This window comes from Theobroma cacao, chromosome 9, assembly GCF_053813885.1.
Source record: "Theobroma cacao isolate CCN51 chromosome 9, ASM5381388v1, whole genome shotgun sequence".
NCBI classification, from domain to species: Eukaryota; Viridiplantae; Streptophyta; class Magnoliopsida; order Malvales; family Malvaceae; genus Theobroma; species Theobroma cacao.
In genome coordinates this window covers 44,771,828-44,790,017 of record NC_142647.1, presented here as the reverse complement: position 1 = coordinate 44,790,017, position 18,190 = coordinate 44,771,828, and the positions used below count along the sequence as shown (strand labels likewise).

The 18,190-nt window shown below is 32.1% G+C and overlaps 1 pseudogene; it reads right to left on the bottom strand.

The window, feature by feature from the left end:
* Positions 1-1,277: 1,277 nt before the first annotated feature.
* LOC18590200 (E3 ubiquitin-protein ligase PUB23 pseudogene) lies at positions 1,278-2,891 on the bottom strand (annotated as a pseudogene).
* Positions 2,892-18,190: the final 15,299 nt, after the last annotated feature.

Genomic DNA, 18,190 nt, shown 5'->3' with positions numbered 1-18,190 from the left:
GTTTGCATCAATTTGGTTTTTTCTACCATCGACGGAGACATTAATTTGTGTTGCAATATGGACACCGAACCACCACCTTTCCCTCCTTTTCTGTTCTTTCTCGGTTTTCAACTCTTTTACGAAGTTGACATAAACCAATTTGACCTTCAAATGTGCCCTTATGGAAGCTGTAAACATTGTGATAAATGGTCCCTTGACGCAGAATGAAAGCTTTTAACAACATTTAAAGGTTGAATACGAATGGAACTCTTGGTAATAAATATGATATAAAACACTTACACCTTTCTTCTCAAGTTAATTTACTAACGAAATGGGCCACAAATCTATATATTAGTGTGACATATTCCAAGTTCGAAATAAAGAAAAAAGCTTCATTTTATTGTATAATCAAAATTTATTGAATTTTATTAAAAATAGGCATAATTTGAATACATATATAATCTTGCAGTTAAAATCACGTATTACTCATTTGTAATCGATTGTAAAATTTTAGATTGCGCATAGGTCATGTCTTCATAGAACCTATAATAGGATCAATTCTTCCAATAAAATTGTATGATCAAAAATGTTGTCAGATTGTTAGATGAGTTTATCTTTGCAAAGGATATTCTGGTGTATGTTAGGTGGTGATACAGCTGTTTGACTTTGTTGAATGTTGATGTAACCATCTCATACAAACCAGATGTGTAAGCTGTTTTCAAGCTTAATCTAACGAAGAAAAGAAAAAAATGAAAGTACTCGTAGAATCTTTACATTAAACAAAATTTCTAGACTCCAAATATGGGATGGACTTGAATCCAATCCAAATGTTCATGATTTACCTGTAAAATCCCATAAGCTAGCGTTTGTTTTGCCTACAACTATATTTTCTACCATAAGTGGCTGGAAAAAGTGACAGAAACAAGAATGGTATCGATTTAAGAAACTAATTAAAATTCATATTTATAAGACGAAAGTGCATAATTAACAAATAATCTTAAGGCATTAGAACAAGATCATGTAAACTATATACGTTTTGACTCCGATTTCTATGTTTAAGGTTTATAGACTTTATTTTAATAATTAAATGTTTTGTAAGTTGTGAATAATTAAATGGTTTATAATCTCAAGTCTCAAGCAATTCCCAAATACATTAGCACGATATATATTTCTCTTACAATTTTTCCTTCCAAAAAGAACTAACACATGTCGACAATGATAAGGCATTCAATACAAAGTAAAATACAGAACCTTAATTCCCAAAAGAATAATTAACTAAATCTCATCGAAAGTGTCTCTTTGTTGACAATATTTCATGCCTATATATATATATATATTAAATTTGTATAATTCAAACTTAGTTGCATGGAGATCCGCTTTCCCCCATGTCTGTTTCAATCCTATCTACACAAAAAGTTAATAAATGAAAAAAAAAAAGAGCACCAATCTCAAGAAGATGGATAGGAAGAAAACAAATGAGAAGGAATACAAGAAGGGTTCCTCCAAACCCTAGAGTGCAGTTTGAGGATCTCCCTTGCTCTCTCCTTGGTCTTGTAACTACTATCAAGTTGAAGCACCAAACATAACTTGGATACCACACCAACTTGCAACATTTCCTGAAGAACCCAAGAAGTTGCTGAACACCTGCAAATTGAGGATAGAATCCTCACTGCCCTGTCACTTGCCACATGCGAAACCCTGAATATTTTCTTTGAGACAATCGCTAGCCCTGCTCCGTGCTTCAACAACTCTGCTCTCCCTTCAGCACAAGCACAAAGCTGATCCAACAAAATCAAGGCAAGTTCACAAGCTCTCTTCTCGGATGTTTTGAGAAGAAACTCGATCAAGACAAACACTGCACCACCTTCAACGGCTTTGATCCTGTTTCTTCCCCAAGGACAAAGCTCCACAAGGAGTTTCAATGATGCCTTGGAGGCCTGCTGCGAGATCTGATCGCGCAAAGTACGTACCATTTCAGCGAAGAATTCAGGTGTGGCACTCATCAATTGGATTGGATCTGCCACTTTAAAGACATCCTTCAATAGCATCGTGGCATATGCTCGAGATTGGTAGTTACCATTTTTCATGACTTGCACTAAAGACTCTACAAATTCCTGATCATTGCTGATAATACTCTTTAGACAGCTTTGAGAAACCTTGATATGATAAAAAATACTTAATGCCTCATCGCTGGCTTTTAAAAGTTCTGACCCTTCGTTGCTTTCGACTTCAAGTAACGCAGAATCATAACTCTTGATCATTGACACCAGGAATTGAACTGCACCAGCGGCTTCCAGGTAGCTTCTGTTTCTTTCACCTTCGAGCGTGATTGATCTGAGCCTTTTAAGGCATTTGAGTTGCATCTCAGGGAACTTTTTCGCATCTTTAAGGAGCTTGGAGATCTGGGTTTTGTCGACCAAAGGCTTGGGCGTTGGGATCCTTTCAATTCCATGGGAAGCATTGAGAATGCACCATGCTTGGATCAAGCGACGAAGAGTGTGATTTGGGGTTAGATCTGAATTGTGCAAGGCCTGTTTCGAAACCGGGCACGTGTTGTTCTTGCATGAAAATAACCATTTCTCGATACTATCTCGATCGTATGTTATTCCAGTTGAGATGGTAACAGGATCTCTCATGAGTTGAAGGGAAATTGGACAAAGAAAATGAGGAGGAATCTCAATTTCATCCATCAATTTTTTTTGGAGCTACTAAATCTAACAAAACTAAACCAGGCAAACAAAACCTGGATTCTCAAATAAACAAGAAAACGAAAAAGATATGATGCCAAATAAAGGGGAAACAACAAGAAAGAGAACTTAAAAATTGGAATAGGATTGAATGTAAGTGTTACCTCAAAGCAGTCTCAATTCTATACACTTGCCAAATTGGGGCTGGTGGGAGAAAGGGTGGAGACGCTTTTATATGTGGAGAGGACAAAACGGCGACATCGCAAGCTGTTCAAAATCAATAAATTAAAAGTCAACACACGCAAAATTAGAGGAAGAGAGAGAAAGGAAAGGAAAAAAAAAGAAAAGTGGGAATTGATTAGGACCATTTCCAAGGTTTCGGAAGAAGAAAAGCTTAAAACAAATACTTTAATAACAGCCTCTGCCATTGGCATCCAACACAAAACTGAAAGACTTTTGGTTTGAGGCATTAAATGAATCGAATGGGGCTGGCCTTGGGCCAGGCGTCGGTGTTGCAAAGGGGCGCTCCCCTAAACCAAACCCTAATTGAGACTTTGACTTTCTCTCTCTCTCTCTCTCTCTTTTTTAATATTAAACCCTACTCTTCTTTCTTTGTGTGTGTGTGTGTGTTTTTTTTTTTTTTTGCCCTTTTCTCTGTGTAGATCGTGAACGTTGCATGGCTGATGCCGACAGCTCCTCATGGGTTTCCCCTCGCATTTGCTTGGCTGCTCCTTTAAGAATTCCATTTTTCAGTTTTTTGGTTAAAGAAATTAAAAAGAAAAGGATTAATTTTTTGTTCTTAAAACTAGGGCGATCAGTCGTTATTGTCTTTTGACTAAGCTTAAATGCCGTTACCACTTTCCAATTTTCAACCTTTACATCTGTGCCAACTGCACAAATCCACGTAAACGAAATGAATTAAAAAGAAAAGAAATCTTGTTCTCTTATTTGTGGTATATTAAAAAAATGTCGTTTCTTGATTCTAAATTTTCAATTAATCACGAATCTTCTAATTAAGAAAACGATATATATATATATATAAATCTTGAAGTTGGTGGATTAACAATCATCAAAATAATCTTTGAAATTAATATAGTGATCAACTTATCCCTTTTTTTTTCCTCAATCTAAAACAAAATTTGTAAAGATTATGTGATGATTACATTTTTTTAAATTGGAAGTATTAATTAATCATGAATGCAATATTGAAGGTACAACCAAAGGCAATTAAAAGAAGCACGTGCAATGGCAAGATCCAGATCTAGATTAGCATCAAAAGAACCAACACACAAAGAATATATAATAATGATCAAAAGTCTTATTTCTTTTTAAGAAAAAAGTCTATGATTGATATGAAAGGCATAAATTAACTATATACATGGCTTGTATGTTAGCCAGCTCCCTCTAGTAAATTAATTAAAACGTTGTGCCATGTCCATCAGAGACACGATTGTATATGTACAATATTCAACTCTCAAAATTATTTGGAAAATCTTATACATGTATATATATATATATATCCTTTTATTTCACTAAAATTTAGATCTCAATAGAAGCAAAAGCTCCATTAATTTCAATGTAATGGGGAATTGGACTTGAGCCAGGCTATGAATGCATGAAGACCCAAAGCAAAATTGCCCAAGTTCAAAGCAAAAGGCAGATGGTGACTAGATTAAATGTTGGGAGAAGACTTATAATTGGATGAGTGTCAGATCCAAAAGGCAACACAAGTTGCGCGTATTGACTGCAGGCGCGTTGGGGTTTGTGAAGACGGGCAAATTAAGAAACCTCATCCGTCAGCGTGATAACCTAGCAGTAGCAGGGATGAAGGCAGGATTAAAACTCAAAGGGAGTGGCGGTCCAATCCAACAAACATTAGCTTGTAATTCATTTGCATATATTTCTCATATTGTATCCACAATAAAAAATAATTGTATAATTTATGAATGGGATGTTCGATTTAACACTTAATACGTGTTTTTTTTTCTTGATACAAATAAATTTATTTAGATTTATCCATTTTCTCGTTTTCAAAATTGCAATTGATAAAACTATTATTTATGTTGAAAAAAAAATCAGAGAAGTCAACTAAGGATTAATTTTCAAAAAATAGGGAAAAATTTTATAGGTTAAATGATAATTTTAAAATTGGTAGGGGGCGGGGGGCGGCGGGCGGCGCGCAAGTAAAAGGTTCTAAAGAAATGAAAGAAAATGTAGTGGATAACAAAGGAATTTTGCCAAGTTTATGAGGCTGGCTTCGTCCCCTGGTTTATCGGGATGGAGAGTCAGACAAGTTTTATGAGGCTGTGCCAGCGCCAGACAAGGTCCATCAATATATGCATTTATATATATATAAAGGGATTAATCGATCCTTAATCATGCAAGATTTTCAAAGCTAAAGTAAACAAAACTAGGTGGACCATTTTACGTTTACATTAAGTATGTAAATGTACTTTCAACTGTTCAAACTAGAGACTGTTTTTTTGGTAGGTTTGAAGCTTAATTTCATCAGCTTGTTAAGTTTTTTTCCAGCATAAACAGCTCATCTTAATTCCAAGAAAATACAAGCCAGTTTTTATACGTAGGAGTTATGGGAACCGGTTTGGCTCTCTCTTAGTGCTAAGGAGAAAAACAAAATGACAAAAATCGAAATGGAAAAACGTATACGTTTTCTTGAATCTTATTTTGTCAAAAATTGAAAGGTTGGGAATTAATTTCACTACTCAAGAGCAAGACTTTTTTGATAGAATATTTTGTATAAAAAATTTATAATTCTGTCAAAAATGATATTTTTCGATAAAATATTTCGACGAAAACTTGGTTGCGGAAAACCAATGCCTCAAATCTGACTCAAACCTAAGAGTAGTCTTATATTTATCCAGTACCCAACCACTCTCTTGAATTGGAAATAAATAGAACATGTACTAAAAATAAAGTATATATGGCGTTCTGAATGCTCCAAACCATTAGCAAAATCCTAATATTTATTTATGAAACTGGACCATTTTACAGGTAAGTAGCTATCACCAACTATTTTCTTGTTATTCATACTCAACCACCCCAGCATATGGCACGGGTTGCAGTAATTGCATTCTTCAATGAAATTACTATTTTCTCAAACAACCAGTCATGTCCTCTTCACCCACGGACTTTAAAGTTATTGCATGTATATATATTACTGCTACCCAATTAATTTGGAAGATGATATTGTTCGTGCCTTCATGCATGGGCCATGATTTAGAGTTAAAACACTGACTCTTTCTTTATTAATCCGCAAGAGGACCAATGCACTACAAGTATGAAAAAGTTTTATAATGGGCTCCAGATTGGCTTTGCCCAGTGTGTAACCCATGCCTCTACTACATAAGACTTCTTTTGTTCATAGATCAGGCTGAACCCAATGGGCTTCTTCATGGCCTAGTTCGAAATTCAGTTTCATGGCTTTCAGATTAGACTGTTAGATGATAAGGTTCAGTGGCTTCAATCGAGGTCAGCCTACCCTATCTTTTATGGTAATCAAAAAATAAGTTGTTAAAAGTTTTTTTTTTAAATATTTTTATTAAAAATTTTAAATTTTTTATTTAGATAAATTATTGAAAATAATTTTTTTTATTTAGATTATTCTGTATAAAATATTTTCTATGATGATCCTATTTCAAAAAAATTTTCATCTTCAATAATTTTCTATCATGACATCATGAAAATATCATAATTTATCAATTATGCAAGACATTCAAAATATAATTTTTTCAATATTATTAATGGGTAAAAAAAGGAAATAGAAGAATGAAAGAAAAAGGGAAAAAATAATTAAGAGAAGAATAAACAAATATGAAATTAAGGATTATTAATTAAAGTCAAAATAGTAAAAAAAATTAAAGTCAAAATAGAATAACACACAATTAATTAACAGAATTCTTTAACGGGTGTTGCAAAAGTGTTAATATTTTCACTGTGCATACTAATACTCTTAAACTATGCTAAATCTATGTCATAAACTAACATCTATTATCTTTAATGAATTAAAATAAAATTTAAAATTTGATTAAAAATAACAGATTCGATTAAATAACCAATTATATCTAAATAAAAACAACGACGAGAACCTCATTTTCTGTCAGAGTATTAAGTTTCTGATACAATTTAAATAAAATATTAAATGTACAATTTAACAATTGACCTCCTAATTAAACCATTGATCTGTGCATATCTTCTTCAATTCGGATTGCTTTTCAGACTGATTCTGATAATTATGTTTGCAAGTAAACAAGCATAAAGGAGAACTAACAACTATTCAGCACGTGGAGCCAATCCCAATAATATATATTAAAATTTATACCAAAAGTTAATCAAATTACTAAATCATACATCAATTGGACATAAAATGCATTGCATCAAAGTTTTAAAAACACAATAATATCTATCATTTTGCCATGTCCTTTTAAAAAGAAAAACGAAATAAAGGAACCTCAGAAGGGGAACATGAGGGCATAAATTCTACTCATAATGCAAGCCATAACCCCAACAAAATAAAAGCCTAGTGGCGTCTTGCAACGCATCCTGAAGTGTACGAAAGAGCGGTCGGCGGGTGGACAAGATCCAACCACATCGCCTCCATGCTCGACTGCTTGCCCCTACCTCCTACCTCCTTCCACTATCCCGCCAAAACTCTTGCCATGTCTTGAGATTCCTGTCCCTTAACAATGCTTCTTCAATGTTACAAGCGTGGGATTCCATGACAAATACCAGCTACATTTATGGCAATTAAAGGAAAAAAGGAAAAGAAAGAAGAAAAATAATTAATCTCCTACATATAGATAATCACACATGCCCCTTTCTTATTGGATAACGTTCGCATTTGCAGGCCATGCCTCAAGGATCATTGGAAAGATTTCTCAAGATTTGACAAAGACATGTTGTCCTGGAAAGCCTAGCTATATGAAATTATTAGTTTTCTTTCATTCTGTAAGCTTTGTAACAACTAATGTCCTATTCCAAATTAAACATGAGAAGCTTTTAACAAGCAATAACATCTCATACATATGCTGTCAGATTTGTGGATATGAGTACCATCACTTGAACAAAAACTGGATTAGATCAGTTTTTGTGTACATGTAGAGACTTTTGATCTACACACATACATATAAATATATATATATATATATTTTCTCTCTCATTTTTATTAAAATTTGATATTTTCAAATTGAAATATAAAATTCAGAATCTCTTTAAAAATGACGTAATTTTACTTTCATAATTATTTGGTGACTACATTAAATAATTATATGATACATGCATTAATCTTTAAAATGCTGAAATCTATGTATGTATATATCTCAATAGATCAAATTAATGTTGCTATTAAGTTAAAAATGTGGGCCATGAGAATCCCTTTAAAGACTATGTCGTCATTTCAAACATAAATTAACATAAAACAAATGGATAGAAATGCATTAATTGGTTAACATTTGGATTAGTATTATTTGTCCCTGAAAAAGCTAGTACTATTCAACAACTTTTGGCGACAGGACATAAACAAATAGCTTGTCTCCAAAGAAAGTAATGATTTAATTTGCTCTCTTGTTAAATCAGGACAGCATAAGTAATATATATGCACACAATGAACTTTCTAATCAAGGATGCTGGACAAAAGGCATTTGCTATATATAATATTCGGGTGAGTTTCTATTCGGTCGGTTAATTTAACTACCGCTTAAAATGATTTCAATTAGGAAATTAATTTGATTATTATGATACTAATTTTAATGGTTCACAATTGAAAAAAAGACAGTTCACCGGCCCATATATCAAAGAAAAATTAAAAAAATTAAAAAAAAAAAACTTTTCGGGGACTAGTGAAAATGTTGGATGGAATGTGAATGAGATGTGATTAAAGGCTAAGGACAAAAAGATTCTTGTCAAATGTTAAGGCTTATCTCGTGCATATTACGACTTCAAATTGCTATACAAATTCATGAAAGCAACAGCTTTTGGTACAAAGTTGGTCCTTGAGTGGTCTTGAAACTATTGGTTTTTATTGTTGGTTTGGATTCTTTTTCCCTTTTTTTTATCTTTTGACTTTTGGATTTGTTTTCTTCCAAGGTATGAGAAAGACATGGCTGCAAAAATAGGGGAAAAACTGTCCATCACTCCTCAATAAAAATTGACACTTGGCCTCGAAAGTGAATTACACTCTTCATTTAGTTCCTTTTTTTTTTTTTTCGGTACGAGTGATTCAAATTAGGGAGAAGGGTATTGAAAGATATACTCTCGAACAACTAGAATATTATAAGATTTAATTTAAAGGTCTATAATTAATTTAAATCGTTAAAAAGGTGAGATGCACTTCTTAAAATGGAAGAGAATCATTCTTAACACTTGCTTTGTGTCGCTTTAATTAAATTTTCTATTTAGTAAACAAAAGAATGAGATGTTAATCAATTAAGTTTCCAATTTGAGAGATAATTTGTTTAAATTTTATATACAATAATCTATCTATAAGATGAAAGACTGTTATACATTTTTCAATAATGAACATTAGATGGGTTTTTTTAAGAAGATATTGGTAATTTGTTGTGGAATTAGTAGATTTTTCCATGAAAAATAGTAATTAAATGCCTTTTAATAAAACATATAAATGTAAAGTGAAGATATATCTAATTATAGGCAATTAGGATAAGGGTATCTTACTATAGGAAACCGACTGGCGGATAAACCTCTAAAAATCTTTTATCATAATACCGACCTACATGTTTAGCATATATATATAATATACTGCTAATCAGAGAGAAATTCTCCGACAAGCAAGATTCCATTGATTAAGCTCATGACGAAAATGAAAAGATTGAAAGAAGGAGGTTGAAAGAAGGGAAAAGAGAACCTAAAATTGACACGTGTAACCAAAACACACGTTAACACAAAAAAAGAGAAGGAAAACTTAGACTAGGAATATACCAAGATTCTGCTAGGCTGGCCACCAATTACCCTAGTGGTGAGTGGTGGTTCATTCCCATGATTAAAAAAGGCAAACCCATAGCCACCGCTGGTCTCACCATCAAAGAGGAGGGGGGGGTGGGATGGGTGGGTGGCCTAAAGACGAAAAGAACGAAGATGGCTGAGTAGCAAAAAACGAAAAGAGGGCTAAAAGGGCTTGGACCACGACAATAACCGAAAACCCCTGGCTCAAGACAACCAAAACCCATTTACGTGTCCCCGTAAAAGTTGAGAAACGTGGCAGTTTCTCATTCGCAGAATCGGCTCCCCAGTATAATCGCAAGAAGTGGAAAGCCATGCATGCAAAGGCTGAAAGGGCAGGAAAAGAAAAAGGAACAGTTGTAAACATATTCCGGCATATTTTGCTTCCTTTTGCTTTGCTTTCTTTGTTTCTGTGCCACCAGATTGGATCATCCAATCAATGTAATAATGGGAAGAAGATCTTGTCTTTCTGATGAGAATAATAATTAGAATGGAGGTCCCTTCCCTTATGCATTTTACGTTTACAAAAAGGTCTTCGTTTTATTTATAAAGGCAATAACATCATTCGTTGGAGAAGAATATCTCCCTTTACCATTTTTGTTACACCCTCGTCTTGTCCCTCACATCTTGATTTTTTTCATCATAAAATTATTTTTCCCGTCAAGTTTTATCGGAAACGTGAGGAGCTGCTTTTGCTGATATCATTCCAATATATTCTGCTAATTTGGGATAAACATGAAGCCTTTCTACAATTTAGGGGATCTTTCTCCCTGCTTGTTTGATTAGACTAGACGAGAAACTATAAAGCTCTTTGCCATGCAATTTCTTTTGTAATTTTTTAACATAATTATATGCTATATATTACCAATAAATCACAATTATATGTCATCTTATATATTAAAAATAACTTTTATTAATAAAGATTATAAAAAAATTATGAGCTAATTAAACAAGTTATGTATACATTAATATATTAATGTCAATGAATCACAATTTGTCATCTCATTCAAATTAATTAAATTTTATGACTGAATTTATCCAAAATTCTTATTTTATGCCAGTATGCACTATTACTACTACAAAAAATTTATACCCATGCTTGACCAATTAGAGAAAATTAAATACACTAAGCTACTAAGCTAGTTCTTCCTTAAGGTGTTAGAGAGGTTGCCATATGGATCACATGTTCAAGCTACATAATTAGTTGGTTCAAACCATTTACAGTATATCAAAATGATTTATCACAATTTTTGTGGGTACAAATATGTCAAAAATTAAGTCAATAAGGAAAGAATATTGTAAGCTGTAACCTTATGTTTATTTAAGACGAAATTTTACTATATATATATATTCTATAGTGATCACCCATTTTAACATCCTTTTCAATTGTGATTCTCCGAGATGATTTTGGCTCAACAACAGAGGCAAATTTCAAGCCGAAAACGTTGAACTGATACAAAAACTATCTAGTACGTACTATATATCACCACTTGAGCTTAACCCAAGTGGTAAAAGTAGGGTTAGAACTTTATAGTGCTCTTTCTTGTATCAAACGAGACAATCGTTGAAACAAAAATAAAAATCAAAAAGGAAAAGGAAAAAGAACTGACTATTCATGTCCAAACCTATGTTTAATTATAAGTTATGTTTTCAAGGTGAATTTTCCCATTTTAACATCATTGGGAAGTGCTCATTGATCCTTTGCTTTATAGAGCAAAGATGCACTTTGCAGAATTTGTTTGGACCTCCAGATTAAAGTGAAATCCTACCTCCTTTAACCAACACTTTTAGTTCGGGACACTAATTAAGTTTGATCTATTATTTCTAGACTTTGCATTAAGGGTTTTCTTTTTCTTTCTTTTCTTCTTTTTTTGTCACGGCTTTACCACCAAATCTATGTAGCCTTTCCTCTAGTAGGATACGAAGATTTTTTATTTTTGCATCCATGGCCCATTTGTTTGGTGCTTTGGTCAAGAAACCGCCTTGCAAACACATAATCCTAATGACTAGGAATAATGATTGATTGATAGATGGATCCAGGAGATGGAATTCATATTTTGGAGGTCCATCTATAAAAGGAAAACTTAACCATTAAGCACGAGTTAGGAACATAAAAAATAAAATCAAATCAAATCATTTGGCTAGATTCATTTCATTGTATCTATTGGTTTACTCATTTTCCACCTACCTCCGAATTTCCTTTGAAATAAATTAAACGCATAGATGCATTAATCTTTAATTGGGGATGAAATGAAGTTGCATGCATGCATATACTTGTGGGGTTTTTACTATTAATGTAAGTGTCAGCAACAGATAAAAATCTTGGTAAGATATTTTAAAAACGAATGAGCTCAGTTAAGCTAGCTTCGATTGAACATGGACACTAGGAAATAATATCATATTGATGCATGAGATCATGCCTTAACAAATGGCAAGAAATCTTCGTTTTTTTTATGTAAAATATGTATCGCCTAGTCAATTTAGGGTATAAAGCTGAAAAGAAGAAGAAGGGGGAAAAACATGCATTATGCCACTTGACCCTCCCCTTTTTCTTTATGTGCGCAACACATTTGGAAAGAAGCCGCATTGATTGATTCAACTTTCCAAAAGAGTGAACGAGCAAATGACAAGAGTTGTTGGTCTTCTCTAATATATTTTCTCCATGATATCCAACTTCCACGCCATTGTGCAACGTGCTTTCAACACATCGCCAAAAGGAAATGATATTTTAGATCAAATATATCTTCACCATTTTTCTAGTCTTTCACTCAAAAACTTGAATGCTATAATATATGTTTATATTGATATCAAATTCTCAAGCCAGTACCTTTAGCTTTATGGATTTTGCATCAATAGAGGATAATTTACATAATTGGGTTGCAGAAAGACAAGGTTTTTCTTTGAAGACACTGGAAAGAGACTAAAAAAAAAAAGGCATTTTAAATTCATATCTCAATTCTTTAACTACAAATAATATAAATATTTCATATATATATTTATATAACTAATGGTACTTTCAAAAAAATATATAACGAATGGTCTTTTTTTCAAATATACTAAACTATGGCCTATGTGTTGTACGCGGGCCTCTTTCTATCTGTTTTTTTATTTTTCTTTCTATCTTTCTTTTTTTTTTCTTTTTTCTCTTTTTTTCTATGCCCTACACATGGCTAAATGAGGAAGACCCAAAATATGTTGTAGATTTAACTACTACTAATAGAAATATTTAACTAGGTCTCGTAAAACAATAGCTGCTAGCTAGTTAGGAATTAATGTTTTGGAACATGTTCACTCGACAATGACATGACTTTGAAGAATATTTCAATTAAAAGGAAAAGCATGTGGAATAATAGGCAAATTCATTCTAATTTTGATTTTCTTTTTGAAAAATAATCTAAATTTAATAAAACGAATAAGAATGTTAAACTTTAGCCCTTTGTTAGAAGTTGAATTGGAAAACACAAAAATAAAATAAAAAAGTCCCTTTACATTTTTATATATAAGCCTATTCAATTAGGTTATCACTTAAGAGAAAGACATGTCTTTGACCCTTGCTTTATGCGAGCAAAAGGGACATAAATATCCATATCCGTACGGCTAGAAAACCGTAAAATACAGCCTTTTTTTTATATATATATATATATAGCTTCTCTTTTTTCCTTTCATAGCAAAATACTCTGTTTTGAAGAAGAAGAAAAAAGGAGCAAAATAATACTATAAGTGGAATGATTTAATTATTTTTTTGCTTATTAAAAAAAAATACCCATTTGCACATATTCTCAAAATAACTAAGGTGCATGAAATGCAGCAACTACTGCAAAGATTCCAACCCGAAGAAGTCACACTCTCAAGCTCCGAAAATAGATACAAAAAGGAAAATTACAAACACCAAGTTGATGAGCTTTTAAATGAATTTATCCACATTGCTTTTATACTCAAAATTTACATAAAAAGAAAAGAAAAATGAATTAATAAGAGGCTATTTTTCCTAGTAGATAATCCATTGTCCATTGTATTTATTTATTTATTTTTTTTTTTTGATGTGGTCTCTTAGTGCAAGTGGGAATCAGGAAGAAAATAAAAATAAAAATGATTAAAGCTGGTGGACAGAACCTTATGCCCTTCTTTCCATAACGCCTGGTCTCCCTTTTTATGACATTTGTTTATTTGGGAAAAGCATGGCAGCGGACTCATTGGAAAGAAGTTTCCCACTCCTCTTCATTACGTGGCTAGCTGTCTTCCCTTTGATAATTTTGTTAGGACTTTGCCTCCCATTTATGTTTTTCTTTTTCTTTTTGTGTATGTGTGTGTGTTTGTAAAAAGCTTTGTTCTCCTTTAAGAAAAAGCCAAATGATGATCTAATGCTAGTGTTTCTATAGGCATTTTAGCTCTGCTGCCGAGCCTGCTGCGTAGAGAAGGAAAGTAGATTTATGGAATTTTGTTAAGGTGGTCTTCTTTTTATTTTTTTCACATCATTGCTCCTTGGGGAATAAAACTCACCACCGAAAGGTGTTTGATATCATCATAAAATTGCTTCTAATTAATTAATTAATTACTTCTTGCTCCACTAAGATCCTTGCTGATAGGAACTAGTTACTTAGCTATTTATTAATTTAGAAATAATACTAAAAACTTTTTAAATTATTGAAAAATATTTAAATAAATTTTTATTCTTGTATTACATTTAATTAAATTGATATACTTTTGTTTTAGTTCAAATAGATCCTTTCGATTAATGGTTGACTAATTATTATTAGTCTAAATGACACTTATCATTTTATATTTTGACTAACAACAGTTAATCAATTATTAATTATAAAAGCTTATTTAATTCAAAATAAAAATATAAAAATTTAATTGAATGTAATAAAAAATAAAAACTTATTTAAATTTTTTTAAATAATTTATGGGTTTTTAAATATTATTCCTTTAATTTAATATCATTGAATTTAACATTTAGTGAGTTGTGATTAAATTGTAACTTTAATCTTATAGATAAGTGAGTGCATGAAAGCTTTTTGGAAAGGGGTTACTTAATCTACATATCCAAGTTTACGAAATATGGCTAAATTTGAACGGAAAAGAATTTTTTTTTACTTCAAAAATGAATGATTCGAATTCAACTTTTTAAATAACGAAATATTTGTATTTATCTTTAAATTATATACTAAAATACAAGTTAAAAAAAGAAAATTAAAAGAACTAAATACATGTATTAATTTGATAAACACAAAAGGATTATATACAAGACTACCAAAGTAAAAACACTGAAGAACAATAAAGTAAAGCAAAACTCCAAAACATAAAAAAAGTTGCTGTTAGTGTCATGGTCAAAATCATCTCCTATGAGGTGTTGTTTGCTTTTGCTCATTAATCTCACAAGTTAAAAGTAGTGCGAATCCTTATATACCCAATATCACTCTAGTACATAGTTAATGTGGGATTCATAATTCTCTTTTTTAGGACCATAACATTCTCTCTTACTCTCGCTAGGAGTTTTTTTTCGATGTAAAATTTTGTGACTCTATCCGTTGGAAGCATTATCTCAATAATATAGAATTTGCATCCACGCAAGAACTGTGACAACTAGCATAGTCTCTTTTAATTACTTTGGAATATTGAATTGCTATTTGCTAGTAGTGATGGTGATGCATGAACAAGTCACATATCTAATGATCATGGTGACAAGGAAAACAATGATGGTGAATATATACATATTTTTCTTCTATTTTTTTTCCACTTTTTCTCCCCTTAAAAGCTCTATGTTAAAATTAATTAGTAGATCTTATTCCTTATCTGACGTAGTTTCAACTCTTGTCAAAAAAGTTTGCACCGCATGCAAGGAATTAACAAACAAATGTAATGAAGGGTACCATTTGCCAAATCCAATTCCTAACCCACAATTCTCCAATCCAATTGCATCTTACTTATATATGTTTGCTTCGAATGTCCCTTTAGTTTGATGTTGAGACGTTACCAAAAGTTGACACCCAAAAATAATTAACAGCCACCAAGATGCACTGTTAAAGCAATTGTAAGTGATAAGATCAGTGATTAGAAAAAATAAATTTAAGATTAATTAAATTCAAAGAAAGCATGCAATACCAAAGGTATGTGACCCATCTAGGGCAATGCCTAAAATACTCAATTCTAAACCTAGGTCAAACACTATCAAACAATACTTTTAAAAGGGTATAAGGAAAAAAAATGAGAAAAAGTATTTTACATGGTCAATATTGTTTTATTAGCTTTTGATTGTCCAACTTAGGTTCATTGATTAATGCGTCCTAATCCACTGCCTTTTTCTTTTTTACACCTACACAAAGGTTAATTTAATAGTGCATATAGAAATATGGTGGAATCATAAGTCATAACCATAATTAAAGAATAATTATATATCATTGATTAAGGGACAATATGCAGATCCCTTTATAGCTTTTACAAGGTTTTTCAAGCTTATTGGCTATTTCATAAGACAGTGGAGAGGAATGTATATTTTGCCTTTTTAAGTAAACAAAGACATGAAATATGGTAGAATAATCTTAATTAATCAGCATTTCGCAAGAAGAATAATTAACAATTTAATAAATAATAGGAATAGTAATGATAGTACGTACTAATAACATTCTTTTCCAAAGTAGAATTCGGATTCCTCGCGTCATCATTTTTATATTTTGTTGAGTCAACTCCGAATTTATTCATCCAGTTGGCACTACTTATTGGCGTCTGGAAATTATATTCATGTATATACGTATGCAAGCTTTTAATTAAGTTTCTTACGTTTCTAAGTACATCTGTATGTAAAATATTTTCTCTCTACACCCAATGAGTCAGTGGTTTGACTTTTCAGTGTGTGTTTCCTTCTCTTTAATTTGGTAAGCAAGGCATTCTATAAGAGGCTAGCCTTGAGTTTTTGTTTCTGTCTATATTTGAATCCCTTTGTAGACTTGGGGATCGAATTATGGGAATCCTGTACATTGCCTTAATTTCTTACAACTTAATCGGTTAATTTAACAAATGATATTGACAATATATAAGGATTCTTTGACAGGAGTCACTAAGTTAGGAAACCATATATATCTTTTGCTTGAGCATCAATGTAGGGAAAAAAAAAAAGAAAAGAAGCCTAGGGAAAATCTAGAAAGCATGCAATGGCAATACATAAATGTAAGTTTGCTGTACCTTTTAAACATCCACACGATCATTCATAAAAATGCTTGGAATGTTTTCTTTTTCTTTTTATGGTATATATGAGGAACAAAGGAGTTTCAAAGAGAAAAAATTTTACATTTTGAATCGTAATTACCCTACTAAAGAGCAATTAATAACATCCCTTAATTAACTTAAATGTGGCTTGTACTTGTTATTTATTAGTTAATTTGAAATGAATAGTCAAGCACCATTAAGCACACTGGTAATCTGCTTGTAATGAGTACTATTTGTTCATTATATAACCTAACTTTCCAATTAAACATGGTTTGTTATGTTAAGTTAATATCATCAACTAGACTATAGGAGTGATGAGTCAAACACCAACTTAATTTGAATATCAATAGTATTTTTTTTCCCTCTTGAGCTGATCAATGGGGCAGAAAAAGGAGTGTGGTGAAGCAGCTTAAAAACGCAAAGTCCAAAAATTTGTGCAACCCAATTACTATATAGATAAAAGTAATTTGATTTGTATAGGTTTTAGTGGGTATATTTATTGCTTTATATGCAGACAAGGGGCATCAAGGGGGTGGCTCCTTTGCCCTTCCTCAGCTGGTGGCAAAGCTTTGAACTTGGTTTTTATATATAATATGGCTATCTTTAAAAGTTGTTTCTTTTTTGGCAAAATTATATGACAATGTGACTGTACCATTGTTCACAAATAACTGTTAATAAATAAATTATATAATTGTTACCTATATATCATTTTGGTAACAGAATTTATATATATGAGCTGGAATCGATATTGATCATCAACATCACCACCTTTTGGTATATATATATGGATAATGCTACGTATTGGCCTCTTCTTTCCTATACGTATAAACCCCGGAGTCAGAGAGAAGACAAGTTAAGCAAAGAAAAAAACAAAGGTGGGGGCGCAGGGGCCCAAAATTTAGACGTGACGCCTTAAGTTGTTTCCACATACATTATTCTTCATTATTTGTTTATTTGGCTTAGGGTTTTTTGTTTTGGAATAAGCTTAAAAATATTCTTTTCAAAACATTGATAAGTAATAATAATAATAAGGATGGATGGAATCTCTCTCTGCCTCGCTCAGGGTTTGTGTGATGGATGGGTTATTGGCCGCCCAATCATGTTTGGCTATGAAAGCGATTCCTTTGCTTCTTCCTCAAGCCATTTTCACTCCCAATCACTATCCCTTAATTATTTCTGCCTTACCAAATTGGTAATACGTACTAATTTATTTCTTAATTTTTGGCAGCCAAGCATTCTCTCCCATTTCAGCTTCTCTTCACTTGTCTTGCTATGGATTCTATTTATTTTTCAATTGGTAATTTTATAGTTACTCCTTAACTATTGTTTTATAAAACTGAAGA